Source organism: Hydractinia symbiolongicarpus, chromosome 11 (genome assembly GCF_029227915.1).
Source record: "Hydractinia symbiolongicarpus strain clone_291-10 chromosome 11, HSymV2.1, whole genome shotgun sequence".
Lineage (NCBI taxonomy): Eukaryota > Metazoa > Cnidaria > Hydrozoa > Anthoathecata > Hydractiniidae > Hydractinia > Hydractinia symbiolongicarpus.
The window spans coordinates 20192953-20214268 of NC_079885.1; the positions used below are offsets into that span (position 1 = coordinate 20192953).

The window sequence follows — 21316 nt, forward strand, 5'->3', positions numbered from 1 at the left end:
CCGGGTGGGCTTGAACCACCAATCTCTCCGTTAACAGCCGAACGCGCTAACCAATTGCGGCACTAAGACACGAAGCATACTGAAGTATCCCTATTTACTAGTTAGCTAATTCAATTTCAGTGTTCTTAACAGCACATCTGACTATGCAGGTAAACGTAGTTTCAAGACTAAAACTACCGTTGCTTTTACAATTATCGTGACATTAGGAATCATAAGCAGTGGTAGCACTATCTGTTTCATCTGATCGAAGTATTTGTTCATTGCGTCCCCGGGTGGGCTTGAACCACCAACCTTTTGGTTAACAGTTGAACGCGCTAACCAATTGCGCCAGGGAGACATGAAACTTACTGAAGTTTCCCTATTTAAAAGTTGGCTTATTTACGTTCATTTAATTTTAATAGCACATCTGATGATGCCAGTAAACATGGCTACAAGAGTAACACTACCGTTGCTCTTACAAATAACGTGACATTAGGAATAAGAGGCAGTGATAGCACTCTCTGATTTTTCTGATGGACATACTTGTTCATCGCTTCCCCGGGTGGGCTTGAACCACCAACCTTTCCGTTAACAGCCGAAAGCACTAACCAATTTCGGCACGGAGACACGAAACATACTGAAGTATCCCTATTTACTAGTTAGCTAAGTCAATTTCAATGTTTTTAACACCACATCTGACTATGCAGGTAAACGTAGTTTTAAGACTAAAACTACCGTTGCCTTTACAATTATCGTGACATTAGGAATCATAAGCAGTGGTAGCACTATCTGCTTTATCTGATCAAAGTATTTGTTCATTGCGTCACGGGTGGGCTTGAACAACCAACCTTTCGGTTAACAGCCGAACGCGCTAACCAATTGCGCCACGGAGACATGAAACTTACTGAAGTTTACCTATTTACAAGTTGGCTCATTTACTTTCGTTTATTTTTAATAGCACATCTGATGATGCCAGTAAACATGGTTACAACAGTAACACTCCCGTTGCTCTTACAGTTAACGTGACATTAGGAATAAGAGGCAGTGATAGCACTCTCTGATTTTTCTGATGGACATACTTGTTCATCGCTTCCCCGGGTGGGCTTGAACCACCAACCTTTCCGTTAACAGCCGAAAGCGCTAACCAATTTCGGCACGGAGACACGAAACATACTGAAGTATCCCTATTTACTAGTTAGCTAAATCAATTTCAATGTTTCTAACACCACATCTGACTATGCAGGTAAACGTTGTTTCAAGACTAAAACTACCGTTGCTTTTACAATTATCGTGACATTAGGAATCATAAGCAGTGGTAGCACTATCTGCTTTATCTGATCGAAGTATTTGTTCATTGCGTCCCCGGGTGGGCTTGAACCACCAACCTTTCGGTTAACAGCCAAACGCGCTAACCAATTGCGCCACGGAGACATGAAACTTACTGAAGTTTCCCTATTTGCAAGTTGGCTCATTTACTTTCGTTTATTTTAATAGCACATCTGATGATGCCAGTAAACATGGTTACAACAGTAACACTACCGTTGCTCTTACAGTTAACGTGACATTAGGAATAAGAGACAGTGATAGCACTCTCTGATTTTTCTAATGGACATACTTGTTCATCGCTTCCCCGGGTGGGCTTGAACCACCAACCTTTCCGTTAACAGCCGAAAGCGCTAACCAATTTCGGCACGGAGACACGAAACATACTGAAGTATCCCTATTTACTAGTTAGCTAATTCAATTTCAATGTTTCTAACACCACATCTGACTATGCAGGTAAACGTAGTTTCAAGACTAAAACTACCATTGCTTTTACAATTATCGTGACATTAGGAATCATAAGCAGTGGTAGCACCATCTGTTTCATCTGATAGAAGTATTTGTTCATTGCGTCCCCGGGTGGGCTTGAACCACCAACCCTTCGGATAACAGCCGAACGCGCTAACCAATTGCGCCACGGAGACATGAAACTTACTGAAGTTTCCCTATTTAAAAGTTGGCTTATTTACGTTCATTTAATTTTAATAGCACATCTGATGATGCCAGTAAACATGGCTACAAGAGTAACACTACCGTTGCTCTTACAAATAACGTGACATTAGGAATAAGAGGCAGTGATAGCACTCTCTGATTTTTCTGATGGACATACTTGTTCATCGCTTCCCCGGGTGGGCTTGAACCACCAACCTTTCCGTTAACAGCCGAAAGCACTAACCAATTTCGGCACGGAGACACGAAACATACTGAAGTATCCCTATTTACTAGTTAGCTAAGTCAATTTCAATGTTTTTAACACCACATCTGACTATGCAGGTAAACGTAGTTTTAAGACTAAAACTACCGTTGCCTTTACAATTATCGTGACATTAGGAATCATAAGCAGTGGTAGCACTATCTGCTTTATCTGATCAAAGTATTTGTTCATTGCGTCACCGGGTGGGCTTGAACAACCAACCTTTCGGTTAACAGCCGAACGCGCTAACCAATTGCGCCACGGAGACATGAAACTTACTGAAGTTTACCTATTTAAAAGTTGGCTCATTTACTTTCGTTTATTTTTAATAGCACATCTGATGATGCCAGTAAAAATGGTTACAACAGTAGCACTCCCGTTGCTCTTACAGTTAACGTGACATTAGGAATAAGAGGCAGTGATAGCACTCTCTGATTTTTCTGATGGACATACTTGTTCATCGCTTCCCCGGGTGGGCTTGAACCACCAACCTTTCCGTTAACAGCCGAAAGCGCTAACCAATTTCGGCACGGAGACACGAAACATACTGAAGTATCCCTATTTACTAGTTAGCTAATTTAATTTCAATGTTTTTAACACCACATCTGACTATGCAGGTAAACGTAGTTTCAAGACTAAAACTACCGTTGCTTTTACAATTATCGTGACATTAGGAATCATATGCAGTGGTAGCACTATCTGTTTCATCTGATCGAAGTATTTGTTCATTCATATTTGTTCATTTCGGTTAACAGCCGAACGCGCTAACCAATTGCGCCACGGAGACATGAAACTTACTGAAGTTTCCCTATTTACAAGTTGGCTCATTTACTTTCATTAATTTTTAATAGCACATCTGATGATGCCAGTAAACATGGCTACAAGAGTAACACTACCGTTGCTCTTACAGTTAACGTGACATTAGGAATAAGAGGCAGTGATAGCACTCTCTGATTCTTCTGATGGACATATTTGTTCATCGCTTCCCCGGGTGGGCTTGAACCACCAACTTTTCCGTTAACAGCCGAACGCGCTAACCAATTGCGGCACGGAGACACGAAACATACTGAAGTATCCCTATTTATTAGTTAGCTTATGCAATTTCAATGATTTTAACACCACATCTGACTATGCAGGTAAACGTAGTTTCAAGACTAAAACTACCGTTGCTTTTTCAATTATCGTGACATTAGGAATCATAAGCAGTGGTAGCACTATCTGTTTCATCTGATCGAAGAATTTGTTCATTGCGTCCCCGGGTGGGCTTGAACCACCAACCTTTCGGTTAACAGCCTAACGCGCTAACAAATTGCGCCACGGAGACATGAAACTTACTGAAGTTTCCCTATTTACAAGTTGACTCATTTACTTTCATTTATTTCTAATAGCACATCTGATGATGCCAGTAAACATGGCTACAACAGTAACACTACCGTTGCTCTTACAGTTAACATGACATTAGGAATAAGAGGCAGTGATAGCACTTTCTGATTTTTCTGATGGACATACTTGTTCATCGCTTCCCCGGGTGGACTTGAATCACCAACCTTTCCATTCAATTTCAGTGTTCTTAACAGCACATCTGACTATGCAGGTACCCGCAGTTTCAAGACTAAAATTACCGTTGCTTTTACAATTATTGTGACATTAGGAATCAGAAGCAGTGGTAGCACTATCTGTTTCATCTGATCGAAGTATTTGTTCATTGCGTCCCCGGGTGGGCTTGAACCACCAACCTTTCGGTTAACAGCCGAACGCGCTAACCAATTGCGCCACGGGGACATGAATTAACTGAAGTTTCCCTATTTACAAATTGGCTCATTTACTTTCATTTATTTTTAATAGCACATCTGATGATGCCAGTAAACATGGCTACAAGAGTAACACTACCGTTGCTTTTACAGTTAACGTGACATTAGGAATAAGAGGCAGTGATAGCACTTTCTGATTTTTCTGATGGACATACTTGTTCATCGCTTCACCGGGTGGACTTGAACCACCAACCTTTCCGTTAACAGCCGAACGCGCCAACAAATTGCGCTACGGAGACGCGAAACTTACTGAAGTATCCCTATTCACTAGTTAGCTAATTCAATTTCAGTGTTCTTAACAGCCCATCTGACTATGCAGGCAAACGTAGTTTCAAGACTAAAACTACCGTTGCTTTTACAAGTATCGTGACATTAGGAATCAGAAGCAGTGGTATCACTATCTGTTTCATCTGATCGAATTATTTGCTCATTGCGTCCCGGGTGGGCTTGAACCACCAACCTTTCAGTTAACAGCCGAACGCTCTAACCAATTGCGCCAAGGAGACATGAAATTACTGAAGTTTCCCTATATACAAGTTGGCTCATTTACTTTCATTTATTTTTAATAGCACATCTGATGATGCCAGTAAGCATGGCTACAAGAGTAACACTACCGTTGCTCTTACAGTTAACTTGATATTAGGAATAAGAGGCAGTGATAGCACTCTCTGATTCTTCTGATGGATATATTTGTTCATCGCCTCCCCGGGTGGGCTTGAACCACCAACCTTTCCGTTAACAGCCGAACCGCCTAACCAATTGCGGCACTAAGACACGAAACATACTGAAGTATCCCTATTTACTAGTTAGCTAATTCAATTTCAATGTTTTTAACACCACATCTGACTATGCAGGTAAATGTAGTTTCAAGACTAAAACTTCCGTTGCTTTTACAATTATCGTGACATTAGGAATCATAAGCAGTGGTAGCACTATCCGTTTCATCTGATCGAAGTATTTGTTCATTGCGTCCCCGGGTAGGCTTGAACCACCAACCTTTCGATTAACAGCCGAACGCGCTAACCAATTGCGCCACGGAGACATGAAACTTACTGAAGTTTCCCCATTTTCAAGTTGACTCATTTACTATCATTTATTTTTAATAGCACATCTGATGATGCCAGTAAACATGGCTACAAGAGTAACACTACCGTTGCTCTTACAGTTAACGTGACATTAGGAATAAGAGGCAGTGATAGCACTCTCTGATTCTTCTGATGGACATATTTGTTCATCGCCTCCCCGGGTGGGGTTGAACCACCAACCTTTCCGTTAACAGCCGAACGCCCTAACCAATTGCGGCACTAAGACACGAAACATCCTGAAGTATACCTATTTACTAGTTAGCGAATTCAATTTCAATGTTTTTAACACCACATCTGACTATGCAGGTAAACGTAGTTTCAAGACTAAAACTACCGTTGCTTTTACAAGTATCGTGACATTAGGAATCAGAAGCAGTGGTAGCACTATCTGTTTCATTTGATCGAAGTATTTGTTCATTGCGTCACCGGATGGGCTTGAGCCACCAACCTTTCGGTTAACAGCCGAACGCTCTAACCAATTGCGCCAAAGACACATGAAATTACTGAAGTTTCCCTATATACAAGTTGGCTCATTTACTTTCATTTATTTTTAATAGCACATCTGATGATGCCAGTAAAAATGGCTACAAGAGTAACACTACCGCTGCTCTTACAGTTGACGTGACATCAGGAATAAGAGGCAATGATAGCACTCTCTGATTCTTCTGAAGGACATAATTGTTCATCGCTTCCCCGGGTGGGCTTGAATCACCAACCTTTCCGTTAACAGCCGAACGCCCTAACCAATTGCGACACTAAGACACGAAACATACTGAAGTATCCCTATTTACTAGTTAGCTAATTCAATTTCAATGATTTTAACACCACATCTGACTATGCAGGTAAACGTAGTTTCAAGACTAAAACTACCGTTGCTTTTTCAATTATCGTGACATTAGGAATCATAAGCAGTGGTAGCACTATCTGTTTCATCTGATCGAAGAATTTGTTCATTGCGTCCCCGGGTGGGCTTGAACCACCAACCTTTCGGTTAACAGCCTAACGCGCTAACAAATTGCGCCACGGAGACATGAAACTTACTGAAGTTTCCCTATTTACAAGTTGACTCATTTACTTTCATTTATTTCTAATAGCACATCTGATGATGCCAGTAAACATGGCTACAACAGTAACACTACCGTTGCTCTTACAGTTAACATGACATTAGGAATAAGAGGCAGTGATAGCACTTTCTGATTTTTCTGATGGAAATACTTGTTCATCGCTTCCCCGGGTGGACTTGAATCACCAACCTTTCCATTCAATTTCAGTGTTCTTAACAGCACATCTGACTATGCAGGTACCCGCAGTTTCAAGACTAAAATTACCGTTGCTTTTACAATTATTGTGACATTAGGAATCAGAAGCAGTGGTAGCACTATCTGTTTCATCTGATCGAAGTATTTGTTCATTGCGTCCCCGGGTGGGCTTGAACCACCAACCTTTCGGTTAACAGCCGAACGCGCTAACCAATTGCGCCACGGGGACATGAATTAACTGAAGTTTCCCTATTTACAAATTGGCTCATTTACTTTCATTTATTTTTAATAGCACATCTGATGATGCCAGTAAACATGGCTACAAGAGTAACACTACCGTTGCTTTTACAGTTAACGTGACATTAGGAATAAGAGGCAGTGATAGCACTTTCTGATTTTTCTGATGGACATACTTGTTCATCGCTTCACCGGGTGGACTTGAACCACCAACCTTTCCGTTAACAGCCGAACGCGCCAACAAATTGCGCTACGGAGACGCGAAACTTACTGAAGTATCCCTATTCACTAGTTAGCTAATTCAATTTCAGTGTTCTTAACAGCCCATCTGACTATGCAGGCAAACGTAGTTTCAAGACTAAAACTACCGTTGCTTTTACAAGTATCGTGACATTAGGAATCAGAAGCAGTGGTATCACTATCTGTTTCATCTGATCGAATTATTTGTTCATTGCGTCCCGGGTGGGCTTGAACCACCAACCTTTCAGTTAACAGCCGAACGCTCTAACCAATTGCGCCAAGGAGACATGAAATTACTGAAGTTTCCCTATATACAAGTTGGCTCATTTACTTTCATTTATTTTTAATAGCACATCTGATGATGCCAGTAAGCATGGCTACAAGAGTAACACTACTGTTGCTCTTACAGTTAACTTGATATTAGGAATAAGAGGCAGTGATAGCACTCTCTGATTCTTCTGATGGATATATTTGTTCATCGCCTCCCCGGGTGGGCTTGAACCACCAACCTTTCCGTTAACAGCCGAACCTCCTAACCAATTGCGGCACTAAGACACGAAACATACTGAAGTATCCCTATTTACTAGTTAGCTAATTCAATTTCAATGTTTTTAACACCACATCTGACTATGCAGGTAAATGTAGTTTCAAGACTAAAACTTCCGTTGCTTTTACAATTATCGTGACATTAGGAATCATAAGCAGTGGTAGCACTATCCGTTTCATCTGATCGAAGTATTTGTTCATTGCGTCCCCGGGTAGGCTTGAACCACCAACCTTTCGATTAACAGCCGAACGCGCTAACCAATTGCGCCACGGAGACATGAAACTTACTGAAGTTTCCCCATTTTCAAGTTGACTCATTTACTATCATTTATTTTTAATAGCACATCTGATGATGCCAGTAAACATGGCTACAAGAGTAACACTACCGTTGCTCTTACAGTTAACGTGACATTAGGAATAAGAGGCAGTGATAGCACTCTCTGATTCTTCTGATGGACATATTTGTTCATCGCCTCCCCGGGTGGGGTTGAACCACCAACCTTTCCGTTAACAGCCGAACGCCCTAACCAATTGCGACACTAAGACACGAAACATACTGAAGTATCCCTATTTACTAGTTAGCGAATTCAATTTCAATGTTTTTAACACCACATCTGACTATGCAGGTAAACGTAGTTTCAAGACTAAAACTACCGTTGCTTTTACAATTATCGTGACATTAGGAATCATAAGCAGTGGTAGCACTATCTGTTTCATCTGATCGAAGTATTTGTTCATTGCGTCCGCGGGTGGGCTTGAACCACCAACCTTTCGGTTAACAGCTGAACGCGCTAACCAATTGCGCCACGGAGACATGAAACTTACTGAAGTTTCCCCATTTATAAGTTGGCTCATTTACTTTCATTTATTTTTAATAGCACATCTGATGATGCCAGTAAACATGGCTACAAGAGTAACACTACCGTTGCTCTTACAGTTAACGTGACATTAGGAATAAGAGGCAGTAATAGCACTCTCTGATTTCTCTGATGGACATACTTGTTCATCGCTTCCCCGGGTGGGCTTGAACCACCAACCTTTCCGTTAACAGCCGAACGCTCCAACAAATTGGGCTACGGAGACGCGAAACTTACTGAAGTATCCCTATTCACTAGTTAGCTAATTCAATTTCAGTGTTCTTAACAGCACATCTGACTATGCAGGTAAACGTAGTTTCAAGACTAAAACTACCGTTGCTTTTACAATTATCGTGACATTAGGAATCAGAAGCAGTGGTAGCACTATCTGTTTCATCTGATCGAAGTACTTGTTCATTGCGTCCCCGGGTGGGCTTGAACCACCAACCTTTCGGTTAACAGCCGAACGCGCTAACCAATTGCGCCACGGAGACATGAAACTTACTGAAGTTTCCCCATTTTCAAGTTGGCTCATTTACTATCATTTATTTTTAATAGCACATCTGATGATGCCAGTAAACATGGCTACAAGAGTAACACTACTGTTGCTCTTACAGTTAACGTGACATTAGGAATAAGAGGCAGTGATAGCACTCTCTGATTCTTCTGATGGACATATTTGTTCATCGCCTCCCCGGGTGGGCTTGAACCACCAACCTTTCCGTTAACAGCCGAACGCCCTAACCAATTGCGGCACTAAGACACGAAACATCCTGAAGTATCCCTATTTACTAGTTAGCTAATTCAATTTCAATGTTTTTAACACCACATCTGACTATGCAGGTAAACGTAGTTTCAAGACTAAAACTACCGTTGCTTTTACAAGTATCGTGACATTAGGAATCAGAAGCAGTGGTAGCACTATCTGTTTCATTTGATCGAAGTATTTGTTCATTGCGTCCCCGGGTGGGCTTGAGCCACCAACCTTTCGGTTAACAGCCGAACGCTCTAACCAATTGCGCCAAGGCGACATGAAATTACTGAAGTTTCCCTATATACAAGTTGGCTCATTTACTTTCATTTATTTTTAATAGCACATCTGATGATGCCAGTAAAAATGGCTACAAGAGTAACACTACCGCTGCTCTTACAGTTAACGTGACATCAGGAATAAGAGGCAATGACAGCACTCTCTGATTCTTCTGAAGGACATATTTGTTCATCGCTTCCCCGGGTGGGCTTGAACCACCAACCTTTCCGTTAACAGCCGAACGCCCTAACCAATTGCGACACTAAGCACGAAACATACTGAAGTATCCCTATTTACTAGTTAGCTAATTCAATTTCAATGTTTTTAACACCACATCTGTCTATGCAGGTAAACGTAGTTTCAAGACTAAAACTACCGTTGCTTTTACAATTATCGTGACATTAGGAATCATAAGCAGTGGTAGCACTATCTGTTTCATCTGATCGAAGTATTTGTTCATTGCGTCCCCGGGTGGGCTTGAACCACCAACCTTTCGGTTAACAGCCGAACGCGCTAACCAATTGCGCCACGGAGACATGAAACTTACTGAAGTTTCCCCATTTACAAGTTGGCTCATTTACTTTCATTTATTTTTAATAGCACATCTGATGATGCCCGTAAACATGGCTACAAAAGTAACACTACCGTTGCTCTTACAGTTAACGTGACATTAGGAATAAGAGGCAGTGATAGCACTCTCTGATTCTTCTGATGGACATATTTGTTCATCGCCTCCCCGGGTGGGCTTGAACCACTAACCTTTCCGTTAACAGCCGAACGCGCTAACCAATTGCGGCACGAAGACACGAAACATACTGAAGCATCCCTATTTACTAGTTAGCTAATTCAATTTCAATGTTTTTAACACCACATCTGACTATGCAGGTAAACGTAGTTTGAAGACTAAAACTACCGTTGCTTTTACAATTATCGTGACATTAGGAATCATAAGCAGTGGTAGCACTATCTGTTTCAACTGATCGAAGTATTTGTTCATTGCGTCCCCGGGTGGGCTTGAACCACCAACCTTTCGGTTAACAGCCGAACGCGCTAACCAATTGCGCCACGGAGACATGAAACTTACTGAAGTTTCCCTATTTACAAGTTGGCTCATTTACTTTCATTTATTTTTAATAGCACATCTGATGATGCCTGTAAACATGGCTACAAGAGTAACACTACCGTTGCTTTTACAATTATCGTGACATTAGGAATCATAAGCAGTGGTAGCACTATCTGTTTCATCTGATCGAAGAATTTGTTTATTGCGTCCCCGGGTGGGCTTGAACCACAAACCTTTCGGTTAACAGCCGAACGCGCTAACCAATTGCGACACGGAGACACGAAACATACTGAAATATCCCTATTTACTAGTTAGTTAATTCAATTTCATTGTTTTTAACACCACATCTGACTATGCAGGTAAACGTTGTTTCAAGACTAAAACTACCGTTGCTTTTGCAATTATCGTGACATTAGGAATCATAAGCAGTGTTAGCACTATCTGTTTTATCTGATCGAAGTGTTTGTTCATTGCGTCCCCGGGTGGGCTTGAACCACCAACCTTTCGGTTAACAGCCGAACGCGCTAACCAATTGCGGCACGAAGACACGAAACATACTGAAGTATCCCTATTTACTAGTTAGCTAATTCAATTTCAATGTTTTTAACACCACATCTGACTATGCAGGGAAACGTAGTTTGAAGACTAAAACTACCGTTGCTTTTACAATTATCGTGACATTAGGAATCATAAGCAGTGGTAGCACTATCTGTTTCAACTGATCGAAGTATTTGTTCATTGCGTCCCCGGGTGGGCTTGAACCACCAACCTTTCGGTTAACAGCCGAACGCGCTAACCAAATGCGCCACGGAGACCTGAAACTTACTGAAGTTTCCCTATTTACAAGTTGGCTCATTTACTTTCATTTATTTTTAATAGCACATCTGATGATGCCTGTAAACATGGCTACAAGAGTAACACTACCGTTGCTTTTACAATTATCGTGACATTAGGAATCAGAAGCAGTGGTAGCACTATCTGTTTCATCTGATCGAAGTATTTGTTCATTGCGTCCCCGGGTGGGCTTGAACCACCTATCTTTCGGTTAACAGCCGAACGCGCTAACCAATTGCGCCACAGAGACATGAATTTACTAAAGTTTCGCTATTTACAAGTTGGCTCATTTACTTTCATTTATTTTTAATAGCACATCTGATGATGCCAGTAGACATGGCTACAAGAGTAACACTACCGTTGCTCTTACAGTTAACGTTACATTAGGAATGAGAGACAGTGATAGCACTCTCTGATTCTTCTGATGGACATATTTGTTCATCGCTTCCCCGTTTGGGTTTGAACCACCAACCTTTCCGTTAACAGCCAAACGCGCTAACCAATTGCGACACGGAGACACGAAACAAACTGAAATATCCCTATTTACTAGTTAGTTAATTTAATTTCAATGTTTTTAACACTACATCTGACTATGCAGGTAAACGTAGTTTCAAGACTAAAACTACCGTTGCTTTTACAATTATCGTGACATTAGGAATCATAAGCAGTGTTAGCACTATCTGTTTTATCTGATCGAAGTGTTTGTTCATTGCGTCCCCGGGTGGGCTTGAACCACCAACCTTTCGGTTAACAGCCGAACGCGCTAACCAATTGCGCCACGGAGACATAAAACTTACTGAAGTTTCCCTATTTACAAGTTGTCTCATTTACTTTCATTTATTTTTAATAGCACATCTGTTGATGCCAGTAAACATGGCTACAAGAGTAACACTACCGTTGCTCTTACAGTTAACGTGACATTAGGAATAAGAGGCAGTGATAGCACTCTCTGATTCATCTGATCGAAGTTTTTGTTCATTGCGTCCCCGGGTGGGCTTGAACCACCAACTTTTCCGTTAACAGCCGAACGCGCTAACCAATTCCGGCACGGCGACATGAAAATTACTGAAGTTTCCCTATTTACAAGTTGGCTCATTTACTTTCATATATTTTAATAGCACATCTGATGATGCCAGTAAACATGGCTACAAGAGTAACACTACCGTTGCTTTTACAATTATCGTGACATTAAGAATCATAAGCAGTGGTAGCACTATTTGTTTCGTCTGATTGAAGTATTTGTTCATTGCGTCCCCGGGTGGGCTTGAACCACCAACCTTTCGGTTAACAGCCGAACGCGCTAACCAATTGCGCCACAAAGACATTAAACTTACTGAAGTTTCCCCATTTACAAGTTGACTCATTTACTTTCATTTATTTTTAATAGCACACCTGATGATGCCAGTAAATATGGCTACAAGAGTAACACTACCGTTGCTCTTAGAGTTGACGTGACATTAGGAATAAGAGGCAGTGATAGCACTCTCTGATTCTTCTGATGGACATATTTGTTCATCGCTTCCCCGGGTGGGCTTCAACCACCAACCTTTCCGTTAACAGCCGAACGTGCTAACCAATTGCAGCACTAAGACACGAAAAATACTGAAGTATCCCTATTTACTAGTTAGCTAATTCAATTTCAATGTTTTTAACACCACATCTGACTATGCAGGTAAACGTAGTTTCAAGACTAAAACTACCGTTGTTTTTACAATTATCGTGACATTAGGAATCATAAGCAGTGTTAGCACTATCTGTTTCATCTGATCGAAGTGTTTGTTCATTGCGTCCCCGGGTGGGCTTGAACCACCAACCTTTCGGTTAACAGCCGAACGCGCTAACCAATTGCGCCAAGGAGACATAAAACTTACTGAAGTTTCCCTATTTACAAGTTCTCTCATTTACTTTCATTTATTTTTAATAGCACATCTGTTGATGCCAGTAAACATGGCTACAAGAGTAACACTACCGTTGCTCTTACAGTTAACGTGACATTAGGAATAAGAGGCAGTGATAGCACTCTCTGATTCATCTGATCGAAGTTTTTGTTCATTGCGTCCCCGGGTGGGCTGGAACCACCAACATTTCCGTTAACAGCGAACGCGTTAACCAATTCCGGCACGGTGACATGAAAATTACTGAAGTTTCCCTATTTACAAGTTGGCTCATTTACTTTCATTTATTTTAATAGCACATCTGATGATGCCAGTAAACATGGCTACAAGAGTAACACCACCGTTGCTTTTACAATTATCGTGACATTAAGAATCATAAGCAGTGGTAGCACCATTTGTTTCGTCTGATTGAAGTATTTGTTCATTGCGTCCTCGGGTGGGCTTGAACCACCAACCTTTCGGTTAACAGCCGAACGCGCTAACCAATTGCGCCACAAAGACATTAAACTTACTGAAGTTTCTCTATTTAAAAGTTGGCTCATTTACTTTCATTTATTTTTAATAGCACACCTGATGATGCCAGTAAATATGGCTACAAGAGTAACACTACCGTTGCTCTTAGAGTTAACGTGACATTAGGAATAAGAGGCAGTGATAGCACTCTCTGATTCTTCTGATGGACATATTTGTTCATCGCTTCCCCGGGTGGGCTTGAACCACCAACCTTTCCGTTAACAGCCGAACGTGCTAACCAATTGCGGCACTAAGACACGAAAAATACTGAAGTATCCCTATTTACTAGTTAGCTAAATCAATTTCAATGTTTTTAACACCACATCTGACTATGCAGGTAAACGTAGTTTCAAGACTAAAACTACCGTTGCTTTTACAATTATCGTGACATTAGGAATCATAAGCAGTGGTAGCACTATCGGTTTCATCTGATCGAAGTATTTGTTCATTGCGTCCCCGGGTGGGCTTGAACCACCAACCTTTCGGTTCACAGCCGAACGTGCTAACCAATTGCGCCACGGAGACATGAAACTTACTGAAGTTTCCCTATTCAAAAGTTGGCTCATTTACTTTCATTTTTTTTTAATAGCACATAACGTGACATTAGGAATAAGAGGCAGTGATAGCACTCTCTGATTTTTCTGATGGACATACTTGTTCATCGCTTCCCCGGGTTGGCTTGAACCACCAACCTTTCCGTTAACAGCCAAACGCGCCAACCAATTGTGGCATGGAGACACGAAACATACTGAAGTATCCCTATTTACTAGTTAGCTAATTCAATTTCAATGTTTTTAACACCACATCTGACTATGCCGGTAAACGTAGTTTCAAGACTAAAACTACCTTTGCTTTTACAATTATCGTGACATTAGGAATAATAAGCAGTGGTAGCACTATCTGTTTGATCTGATCGAAGTATTTGTTCATTGCGTCCCCGGGTGGGCTTTAACCACCAACCTTTCGGTTAACAGCCGAACGCGCTAACCAATTGCAGCACTAAGACACGAAAAATACTGAAGTATCCCTATTTACTAGTTAGCTAATTCAATTTCAATGTTTTTAACACCACATCTGACTATGCAGGTAAACGTAGTTTCAAGACTAAAACTACCGTTGTTTTTACAATTATCGTGACATTAGGAATCATAAGCAGTGTTAGCACTATCTGTTTCATCTGATCGAAGTGTTTGTTCATTGCGTCCCCGGGTGGGCTTGAACCACCAACCTTTCGGTTAACAGCCGAACGCGCTAACCAATTGCGCCACGGAGACATTAAACTTACTGAAGTTTCCCTATTTACAAGTTGGCTCATTTACTTTCATTTATTTTTAATAGCACATCTGTTGATGCCAGTAAACATGGCTACAAGAGTAACACTACCGTTGCTCTTACAGTTAACGTGACATTAGGAATAAGAGGCAGTGATAGCACTCTCTGATTCATCTGATCGAAGTTTTTGTTCATTGCGAACCCGGGTGGGCTGGAACCACCAACATTTCCGTTAACAGCGAACGCGTTAACCAATTCCGGCACGGCGACATGAAAATTACTGAAGTTTCACCTATTTACAAGTTGGCTCATTTACTTTCATTTATTTTAATAGCACATCTGATGATGCCAGTAAACATGGCTACAAGAGTAACACCACCGTTGCTTTTACAATTATCGTGACATTAAGAATCATAAGCAGTGGTAGCACCATTTGTTTCGTCTGATTGAAGTATTTGTTCATTGCGTCCCCGGGTGGGCTTGAACCACCAACCTTTCGGTTAACAGCCGAACGCGCTAACCAATTGCGCCACAAAGACATTAAACTTACTGAAGTTTCTCTATTTAAAAGTTGGCTCATTTACTTTCATTTATTTTTAATAGCACACCTGATGATGCCAGTAAATATGGCTACAAGAGTAACACTACCGTTGCTCTTAGAGTTAACGTGACATTAGGAATAAGAGGCAGTGATAGCACTCTCTGATTCTTCTGATGGACATATTTGTTCATCGCTTCCCCGGGTGGGCTTGAACCACCAACCTTTCCGTTAACAGCCGAACGTGCTAACCAATTGCGGCACTAAGACACGAAAAATACTGAAGTATCCCTATTTACTAGTTAGCTAAATCAATTTCAATGTTTTTAACACCACATCTGACTATGCAGGTAAACGTAGTTTCAAGACTAAAACTACCGTTGTTTTTACAATTATCGTGACATTAGGAATCATAAGCAGTAGTAGCACTATCTGTTTCATCTGATCGAAGTACTTGTTCATTGTGTCTCCGGGTGGGCTTGAACCACCAACCTTTCCGTTAACAGCCGAACGCGCTAACCAATTGCGGCACGGAGACACGAAACATAATGAAGTATCCCTATTTACTAGTTAGCTAATTCTATTTCAATGTTTTTAACACCACATCTGACTATGCAGGAAAACGTAGTTTCAAGACTAAAGCTACCGTTGCTTTTACAATTATCGTGACATTAGGAATCATAAGCAGTGGTAGCACTATCTGTTTCATCTGATCGAAGTATTTGTTCATTGCGTCCCCGGGTGGGCTTGAACCACCAACCTTTCGGTTCACAGCCGAACGTGCTAACCAATTGCGCCACGGAGACATGAAACTTACTGAAGTTTCCCTATTCAAAAGCTGGCTCATTTACTTTCATTTTTTTTAATAGCACATCTGATGGCGCTAACCAATTGCGCCACGGAGACATGAAACTTACTGAAGTTTCCCTATTTACAAGTTGGCTCATTTACTTTCATTTATTTCTAATAGCACATCTGATGATGCCAGTAAACATGGCTACAACAGTAACACTACCGTTGCTCTTACAGTTAACGTGACATTAGGAATAAGAGGCAGTGATAGCACTCTTTCATTCATCTGATCGAAGTATTTGTTCATTGCGTCCCCGGGTGGGCTTTAACCACCAACCTTTCGGTTAACAGCCGAACGCGCTAACCAATTGCGGCACTAAGACACGAAAAATACTGAAGTATCCCTATTTACTAGTTAGCTAATTCAATTTCAATGTTTTTAACACCACATCTGACTATGCAGGTAAACGTAGTTTCAAGACTAAAACTACCGTTGCTTTTACAATTATCGTGACATTAGGAATCATAAGCAGTGGTAGCACTATCTGTTTCATCTGATCGAAGTGTTTGTTCATTGCGTCCCCGGGTGGGCTTGAACCACCAACCTTTCGGTTAACAGCCGAACGCGCTAACCAATTGCGCCACGGAGACATGAAACTTACTGAAGTTTCCCTATTTACAAGTTGGCTCATTTACTTTCATTTATTTCTAATAGCACATCTGATGATGCCAGTAAACATGGCTACAACAGTAACACTACCGTTGCTCTTACAGTTAACGTGACATTAGGAATAAGAGGCAGTGATAGCACTCTCTGATTTTTCTGATGGACATACTTGTTCATCGCTTCCCCGGGTTGGCTTGAACCACCAACCTTTCCGTTAACAGCCAAACGCGCTAACCAATTGCGGCACGGAGACACGAAACATACTGAAGTATCCCTATTTACTAGTTAGCTAATTCAATTTCAATGTTTTTAACACCACATCTGACTATGCCGGTAAACGTAGTTTCAAGACTAAAACTAGCTTTGCTTTTACAATTATCGTGACATTAGGAATCATAAGCAGTGGTAGCGCTATCTGTTTCATCTGATCGAAGTATTTGTTCATTGCGTCCCAGGGTGGGCGTGAACCACCAACCTTTCGGTTAACAGCCGAACGCGCTAACCAATTGCGCCACGGAGACATAAAACTTACTGAAGTTTCCCTATATAAAAGTTGGCTCATTTACTTTCATTTATTTTTAATAGCACATCTGATGATGCCAGTAAACATGGCTACAAGAGTAACACTACCGTTGCTGTTAGAGTTAACGTGACATTAGGAATAAGAGGCAGTGATAGCACTCTCTGATTCTTCTGATGGACATATTTGTTCATCGCTTCCCTGGGTGGGCTTGAACCACCAACCTTTCCGTTAACAGCCGAACACGCTAACCAATTGCGGCACGGATACACAAAACATACTGAAGTATCCCTATTTACTAATTAGCTAATTCAATTTCAATGTTTTTAACACCACATCTGACTATGTAGGTAAACGTAGTTTCAAGACGAAAACTACCGTTGCTTTTACAATTATCGTGACATTAAGAATCATAAGCAGTGGTAGCACTATCTGATTCATCTGATCGAAGTACTTGTTCATTGCGTCTCCGGGTGGGCTTGAACCACCAACCTTTCCGTTAACAGCCGAACGCGCTAACCAATTGCGGCACGGAGACACGAAACATAATGAAGTATCCCTATTTACTAGTTAGCTAATTCTATTTCAATGTTTTTAACACCACATCTGACTATGCAGGAAAACGTAGTTTCAAGACTAAAACTACCGTTGCTTTTACAATTATCGTGACATTAGGAATCATAAGCAGTGGTAGCACTATCTGTTTCATCTGATCGAAGTATTTGTTCATTGCGTCCCCGGGTGGGCTTGAACCACCAACCTTTCGGTTCACAGCCGAACGTGCTAACCAATTGCGCCACGGAGACATGAAACTTACTGAAGTTTCCCTATTCAAAAGTTGGCTCATTTACTTTCATTTTTTTTTAATAGCACATCTGATGGCGCTAACCAATTGCGCCACGGAGACATGAAACTTACTGAAGTTTCCCTATTTACAAGTTGGCTCATTTACTTTCATTTATTTCTAATAGCACATCTGATGATGCCAGTAAACATGGCTACAACAGTAACACTACCGTTGCTCTTACAGTTAACGTGACATTAGGAATAAGAGGCAGTGATAGCACTCTCTGATTTTTCTGATGGACATACTTGTTCATCGCTTCCCCGGGTTGGCTTGAACCACCAACCTTTCCGTTAACAGCCAAACGCGCTAACCAATTGTGGCATGGAGACACGAAACATACTGAAGTATCCCTATTTACTAGTTAGCTAATTCAATTCAATGTTTTTAACACCACATCTGACTATGCCGGTAAACGTAGTTTCAAGACTAAAACTACCTTTGCTTTTACAATTATCGTGACATTAGGAATAATAAGCAGTGGTAGCACTATCTGTTTGATCTGATCGAAGTATTTGTTCATTGCGTCCCCGGGTGGGCTTTAACCACCAACCTTTCGGTTAACAGCCGAACGCGCTAACCAATTGCGGCACTAAGACACGAAAAATACTGAAGTATCCCTATTTACTAGTTAGCTAATTCAATTTCAATGTTTTTAACACCACATCTGACTATGCAGGTAAACGTAGTTTCAAGACTAAAACTACCGTTGCTTTTACAATTATCGTGACATTAGGAATCATAAGCAGTGGTAGCACTATCTGTTTCATCTGATCGAAGTATTTGTTCATTGCGTCCCCGGGTGGGCTTGAACCACCAACCTTTCGGTTAACAGCCGAACGCGCTAACCAATTGCGCCACGGAGACATGAAACTTACTGAAGTTTCCCTATTTACAAGTTGGCTCATTTACTTTCATTTATTTCTAATAGCACATCTGATGATGCCAGTAAACATGGCTACAACAGTAACACTACCGTTGCTCTTACAGTTAACGTGACATTAGGAATAAGAGGCAGTGATAGCACTCTCTGATTTTTCTGATGGACATACTTGTTCAACGCTTCCCCGGGTTGGCTTGAACCACCAACCTTTCCGTTAACAGCCAAACGCGCTAACCAATTGCGGCACGGAGACACGAAACATACTGAAGTATCCCTATTTACTAGTTAGCTAATTCAATTTCAATGTTTTTAACACCACATCTGACTATGCCGGTAAACGTAGTTTCAAGACTAAAACTAGCTTTGCTTTTACAATTATCGTGACATTAGGAATCATAAGCAGTGGTAGCGCTATCTGTTTCATCTGATCGAAGTATTTGTTCATTGCGTCCCAGGGTGGGCGTGAACCACCAACCTTTCGGTTAACAGCCGAACGCGCTAACCAATTGCGCCACGGAGACATGAAACTTACTGAAGTTTCCCTATTTAAAAGTTAGCTTATTTACTTTCATTTATTTTTAATAGCACATCTGATGATGCCAGTAAACATGGCTACAAGAGTAACACTACCGTTGCTCTTACAGTGAACGTGACATTAGGAATAAGAGGCAGTGATAGCACTCTCTGATTCTTCTGATGGACATATTTGTTCATCGCTTCCCCGTTTGGGCTTGAACCACCAACCTTTCCGTTAACAGCCGAACGCGCTAGCCAATTGCGGCACGGAGACACGAAACATACTGAAATATCCTTATTTACTAGTTAGCTAATTCAATTTCAATGTTTCTAACACCACATCTGACTATGCAAGTACACGTAGTTTCAAGACTAAAACTACCGTTGCTTTTACAATTATCCTGACATTAGGAATCATAAGCAGTGGTAGCACTATCTGTTTCATCTGATCGAAGTATTTGTTCATTGCGTCCCCGGGTAGGCTTGAACCACCAACCTTTCGGTTAACAGCCCAACGCGCTAACCAATTGCGCCACGGAGACATGAAACTTACTGAAGTTTCCCTATTTACAAGTTGGCTCATTTACTTTCATTTATTTTTAATAGCACATCTGTTGATGCGAGTAAACATGGCTACAAGAGTAACACTACCGTTGCTCTTACAGTTAACGTAACATTAGGAATAAGAGGCAGTGATAGCACTCTCTGATTTTTCTGATGGACATATTTGTCCATCGCTTCCCCGGGTGGGCTTGAACCACCAACCTTTCCGTTAACAGCCGAACGCGCTAACCAATTGCTGTACGGAGACACGAAACATACTGAAGTATCCCTATTTACTAGTTAGCTAATTCAATTCAATGTTTTTAACACCACATCTGACTATGCCGGTAAACGTAGTTTCAAGACTAAAACTACCTTTGCTTTTACAATTATCGTGACATTAGGAATAATAAGCAGTGGTAGCACTATCTGTTTGATCTGATCGAAGTATTTGTTCATTGCGTCCCCGGGTGGGCTTTAACCACCAACCTTTCGGTTAACAGCCGAACGCGCTAACCAATTGCGGCACTAAGACACGAAAAATACTGAAGTATCCCTATTTACTAGTTAGCTAATTCAATTTCAATGTTTTTAACACCACATCTGACTATGCAGGTAAACGTAGTTTCAAGACTAAAACTACCGTTGCTTTTACAATTATCGTGACATTAGGAATCATAAGCAGTGGTAGCACTATCTGTTTCATCTGATCGAAGTATTTGTTCATTGCGTCCCCGGGTGGGCTTGAACCACCAACCTTTCGGTTAACAGCCGAACGCGCTAACCAATTGCGCCACGGAGACATGAAACTTACTGAAGTTTCCCTATTTACAAGTTGGCTCATTTACTTTCATTTATTTCTAATAGCACATCTGATGATGCCAGTAAACATGGCTACAACAGTAACACTACCGTTGCTCTTACAGTTAACGTGACATTAGGAATAAGAGGCAGTGATAGCACTCTCTGATTTTTCTGATGGACATACTTGTTCATCGCTTCCCCGGGTTGGCTTGAACCACCAACCTTTCCGTTAACAGCCAAACGCGCTAACCAATTGCGGCACGGAGACACGAAACATACTGAAGTATCCCTATTTACTAGTTAGCTAATTCAATTTCAATGTTTTTAACACCACATCTGACTATGCCGGTAA

At 41.2% G+C, this 21316-nt stretch overlaps 19 non-coding genes across 19 annotated transcripts; all 19 read right to left on the bottom strand.

Annotated features, from left to right (window-relative positions):
• Positions 1-1336: 1336 nt before the first annotated feature.
• On the bottom strand, positions 1337-1410 carry Trnan-guu (transfer RNA asparagine (anticodon GUU)). The gene has a single exon. It is a non-coding gene; the product is annotated as a tRNA-Asn (tRNA).
• Positions 1411-1872: 462 nt separating this feature from the next.
• Positions 1873-1946, bottom strand: Trnan-guu (transfer RNA asparagine (anticodon GUU)). Its single transcript has one exon. It is a non-coding gene; the product is annotated as a tRNA-Asn (tRNA).
• Positions 1947-3923: 1977 nt separating this feature from the next.
• Positions 3924-3997, bottom strand: Trnan-guu (transfer RNA asparagine (anticodon GUU)). The gene has a single exon. It is a non-coding gene; the product is annotated as a tRNA-Asn (tRNA).
• A 2528-nt stretch (positions 3998-6525) lies between these two features.
• Trnan-guu (transfer RNA asparagine (anticodon GUU)) lies at positions 6526-6599 on the bottom strand. The gene has a single exon. It is a non-coding gene; the product is annotated as a tRNA-Asn (tRNA).
• A 2071-nt stretch (positions 6600-8670) lies between these two features.
• Trnan-guu (transfer RNA asparagine (anticodon GUU)) lies at positions 8671-8744 on the bottom strand. Its single transcript has one exon. It is a non-coding gene; the product is annotated as a tRNA-Asn (tRNA).
• A 998-nt stretch (positions 8745-9742) lies between these two features.
• On the bottom strand, positions 9743-9816 carry Trnan-guu (transfer RNA asparagine (anticodon GUU)). The gene has a single exon. It is a non-coding gene; the product is annotated as a tRNA-Asn (tRNA).
• A 463-nt stretch (positions 9817-10279) lies between these two features.
• On the bottom strand, positions 10280-10353 carry Trnan-guu (transfer RNA asparagine (anticodon GUU)). The gene has a single exon. It is a non-coding gene; the product is annotated as a tRNA-Asn (tRNA).
• A 731-nt stretch (positions 10354-11084) lies between these two features.
• On the bottom strand, positions 11085-11158 carry Trnan-guu (transfer RNA asparagine (anticodon GUU)). The gene has a single exon. It is a non-coding gene; the product is annotated as a tRNA-Asn (tRNA).
• A 731-nt stretch (positions 11159-11889) lies between these two features.
• On the bottom strand, positions 11890-11963 carry Trnan-guu (transfer RNA asparagine (anticodon GUU)). Its single transcript has one exon. It is a non-coding gene; the product is annotated as a tRNA-Asn (tRNA).
• A 463-nt stretch (positions 11964-12426) lies between these two features.
• Positions 12427-12500, bottom strand: Trnan-guu (transfer RNA asparagine (anticodon GUU)). Its single transcript has one exon. It is a non-coding gene; the product is annotated as a tRNA-Asn (tRNA).
• Positions 12501-13499: 999 nt separating this feature from the next.
• On the bottom strand, positions 13500-13573 carry Trnan-guu (transfer RNA asparagine (anticodon GUU)). Its single transcript has one exon. It is a non-coding gene; the product is annotated as a tRNA-Asn (tRNA).
• A 463-nt stretch (positions 13574-14036) lies between these two features.
• Trnah-gug (transfer RNA histidin (anticodon GUG)) lies at positions 14037-14110 on the bottom strand. Its single transcript has one exon. It is a non-coding gene; the product is annotated as a tRNA-His (tRNA).
• Positions 14111-14785: 675 nt separating this feature from the next.
• On the bottom strand, positions 14786-14859 carry Trnan-guu (transfer RNA asparagine (anticodon GUU)). The gene has a single exon. It is a non-coding gene; the product is annotated as a tRNA-Asn (tRNA).
• A 463-nt stretch (positions 14860-15322) lies between these two features.
• Positions 15323-15396, bottom strand: Trnan-guu (transfer RNA asparagine (anticodon GUU)). Its single transcript has one exon. It is a non-coding gene; the product is annotated as a tRNA-Asn (tRNA).
• Positions 15397-16127: 731 nt separating this feature from the next.
• Trnah-gug (transfer RNA histidin (anticodon GUG)) lies at positions 16128-16201 on the bottom strand. The gene has a single exon. It is a non-coding gene; the product is annotated as a tRNA-His (tRNA).
• Positions 16202-16764: 563 nt separating this feature from the next.
• On the bottom strand, positions 16765-16838 carry Trnan-guu (transfer RNA asparagine (anticodon GUU)). Its single transcript has one exon. It is a non-coding gene; the product is annotated as a tRNA-Asn (tRNA).
• Positions 16839-18106: 1268 nt separating this feature from the next.
• Trnah-gug (transfer RNA histidin (anticodon GUG)) lies at positions 18107-18180 on the bottom strand. The gene has a single exon. It is a non-coding gene; the product is annotated as a tRNA-His (tRNA).
• An 831-nt stretch (positions 18181-19011) lies between these two features.
• On the bottom strand, positions 19012-19085 carry Trnan-guu (transfer RNA asparagine (anticodon GUU)). The gene has a single exon. It is a non-coding gene; the product is annotated as a tRNA-Asn (tRNA).
• Positions 19086-20889: 1804 nt separating this feature from the next.
• Positions 20890-20963, bottom strand: Trnan-guu (transfer RNA asparagine (anticodon GUU)). The gene has a single exon. It is a non-coding gene; the product is annotated as a tRNA-Asn (tRNA).
• Positions 20964-21316: the final 353 nt, after the last annotated feature.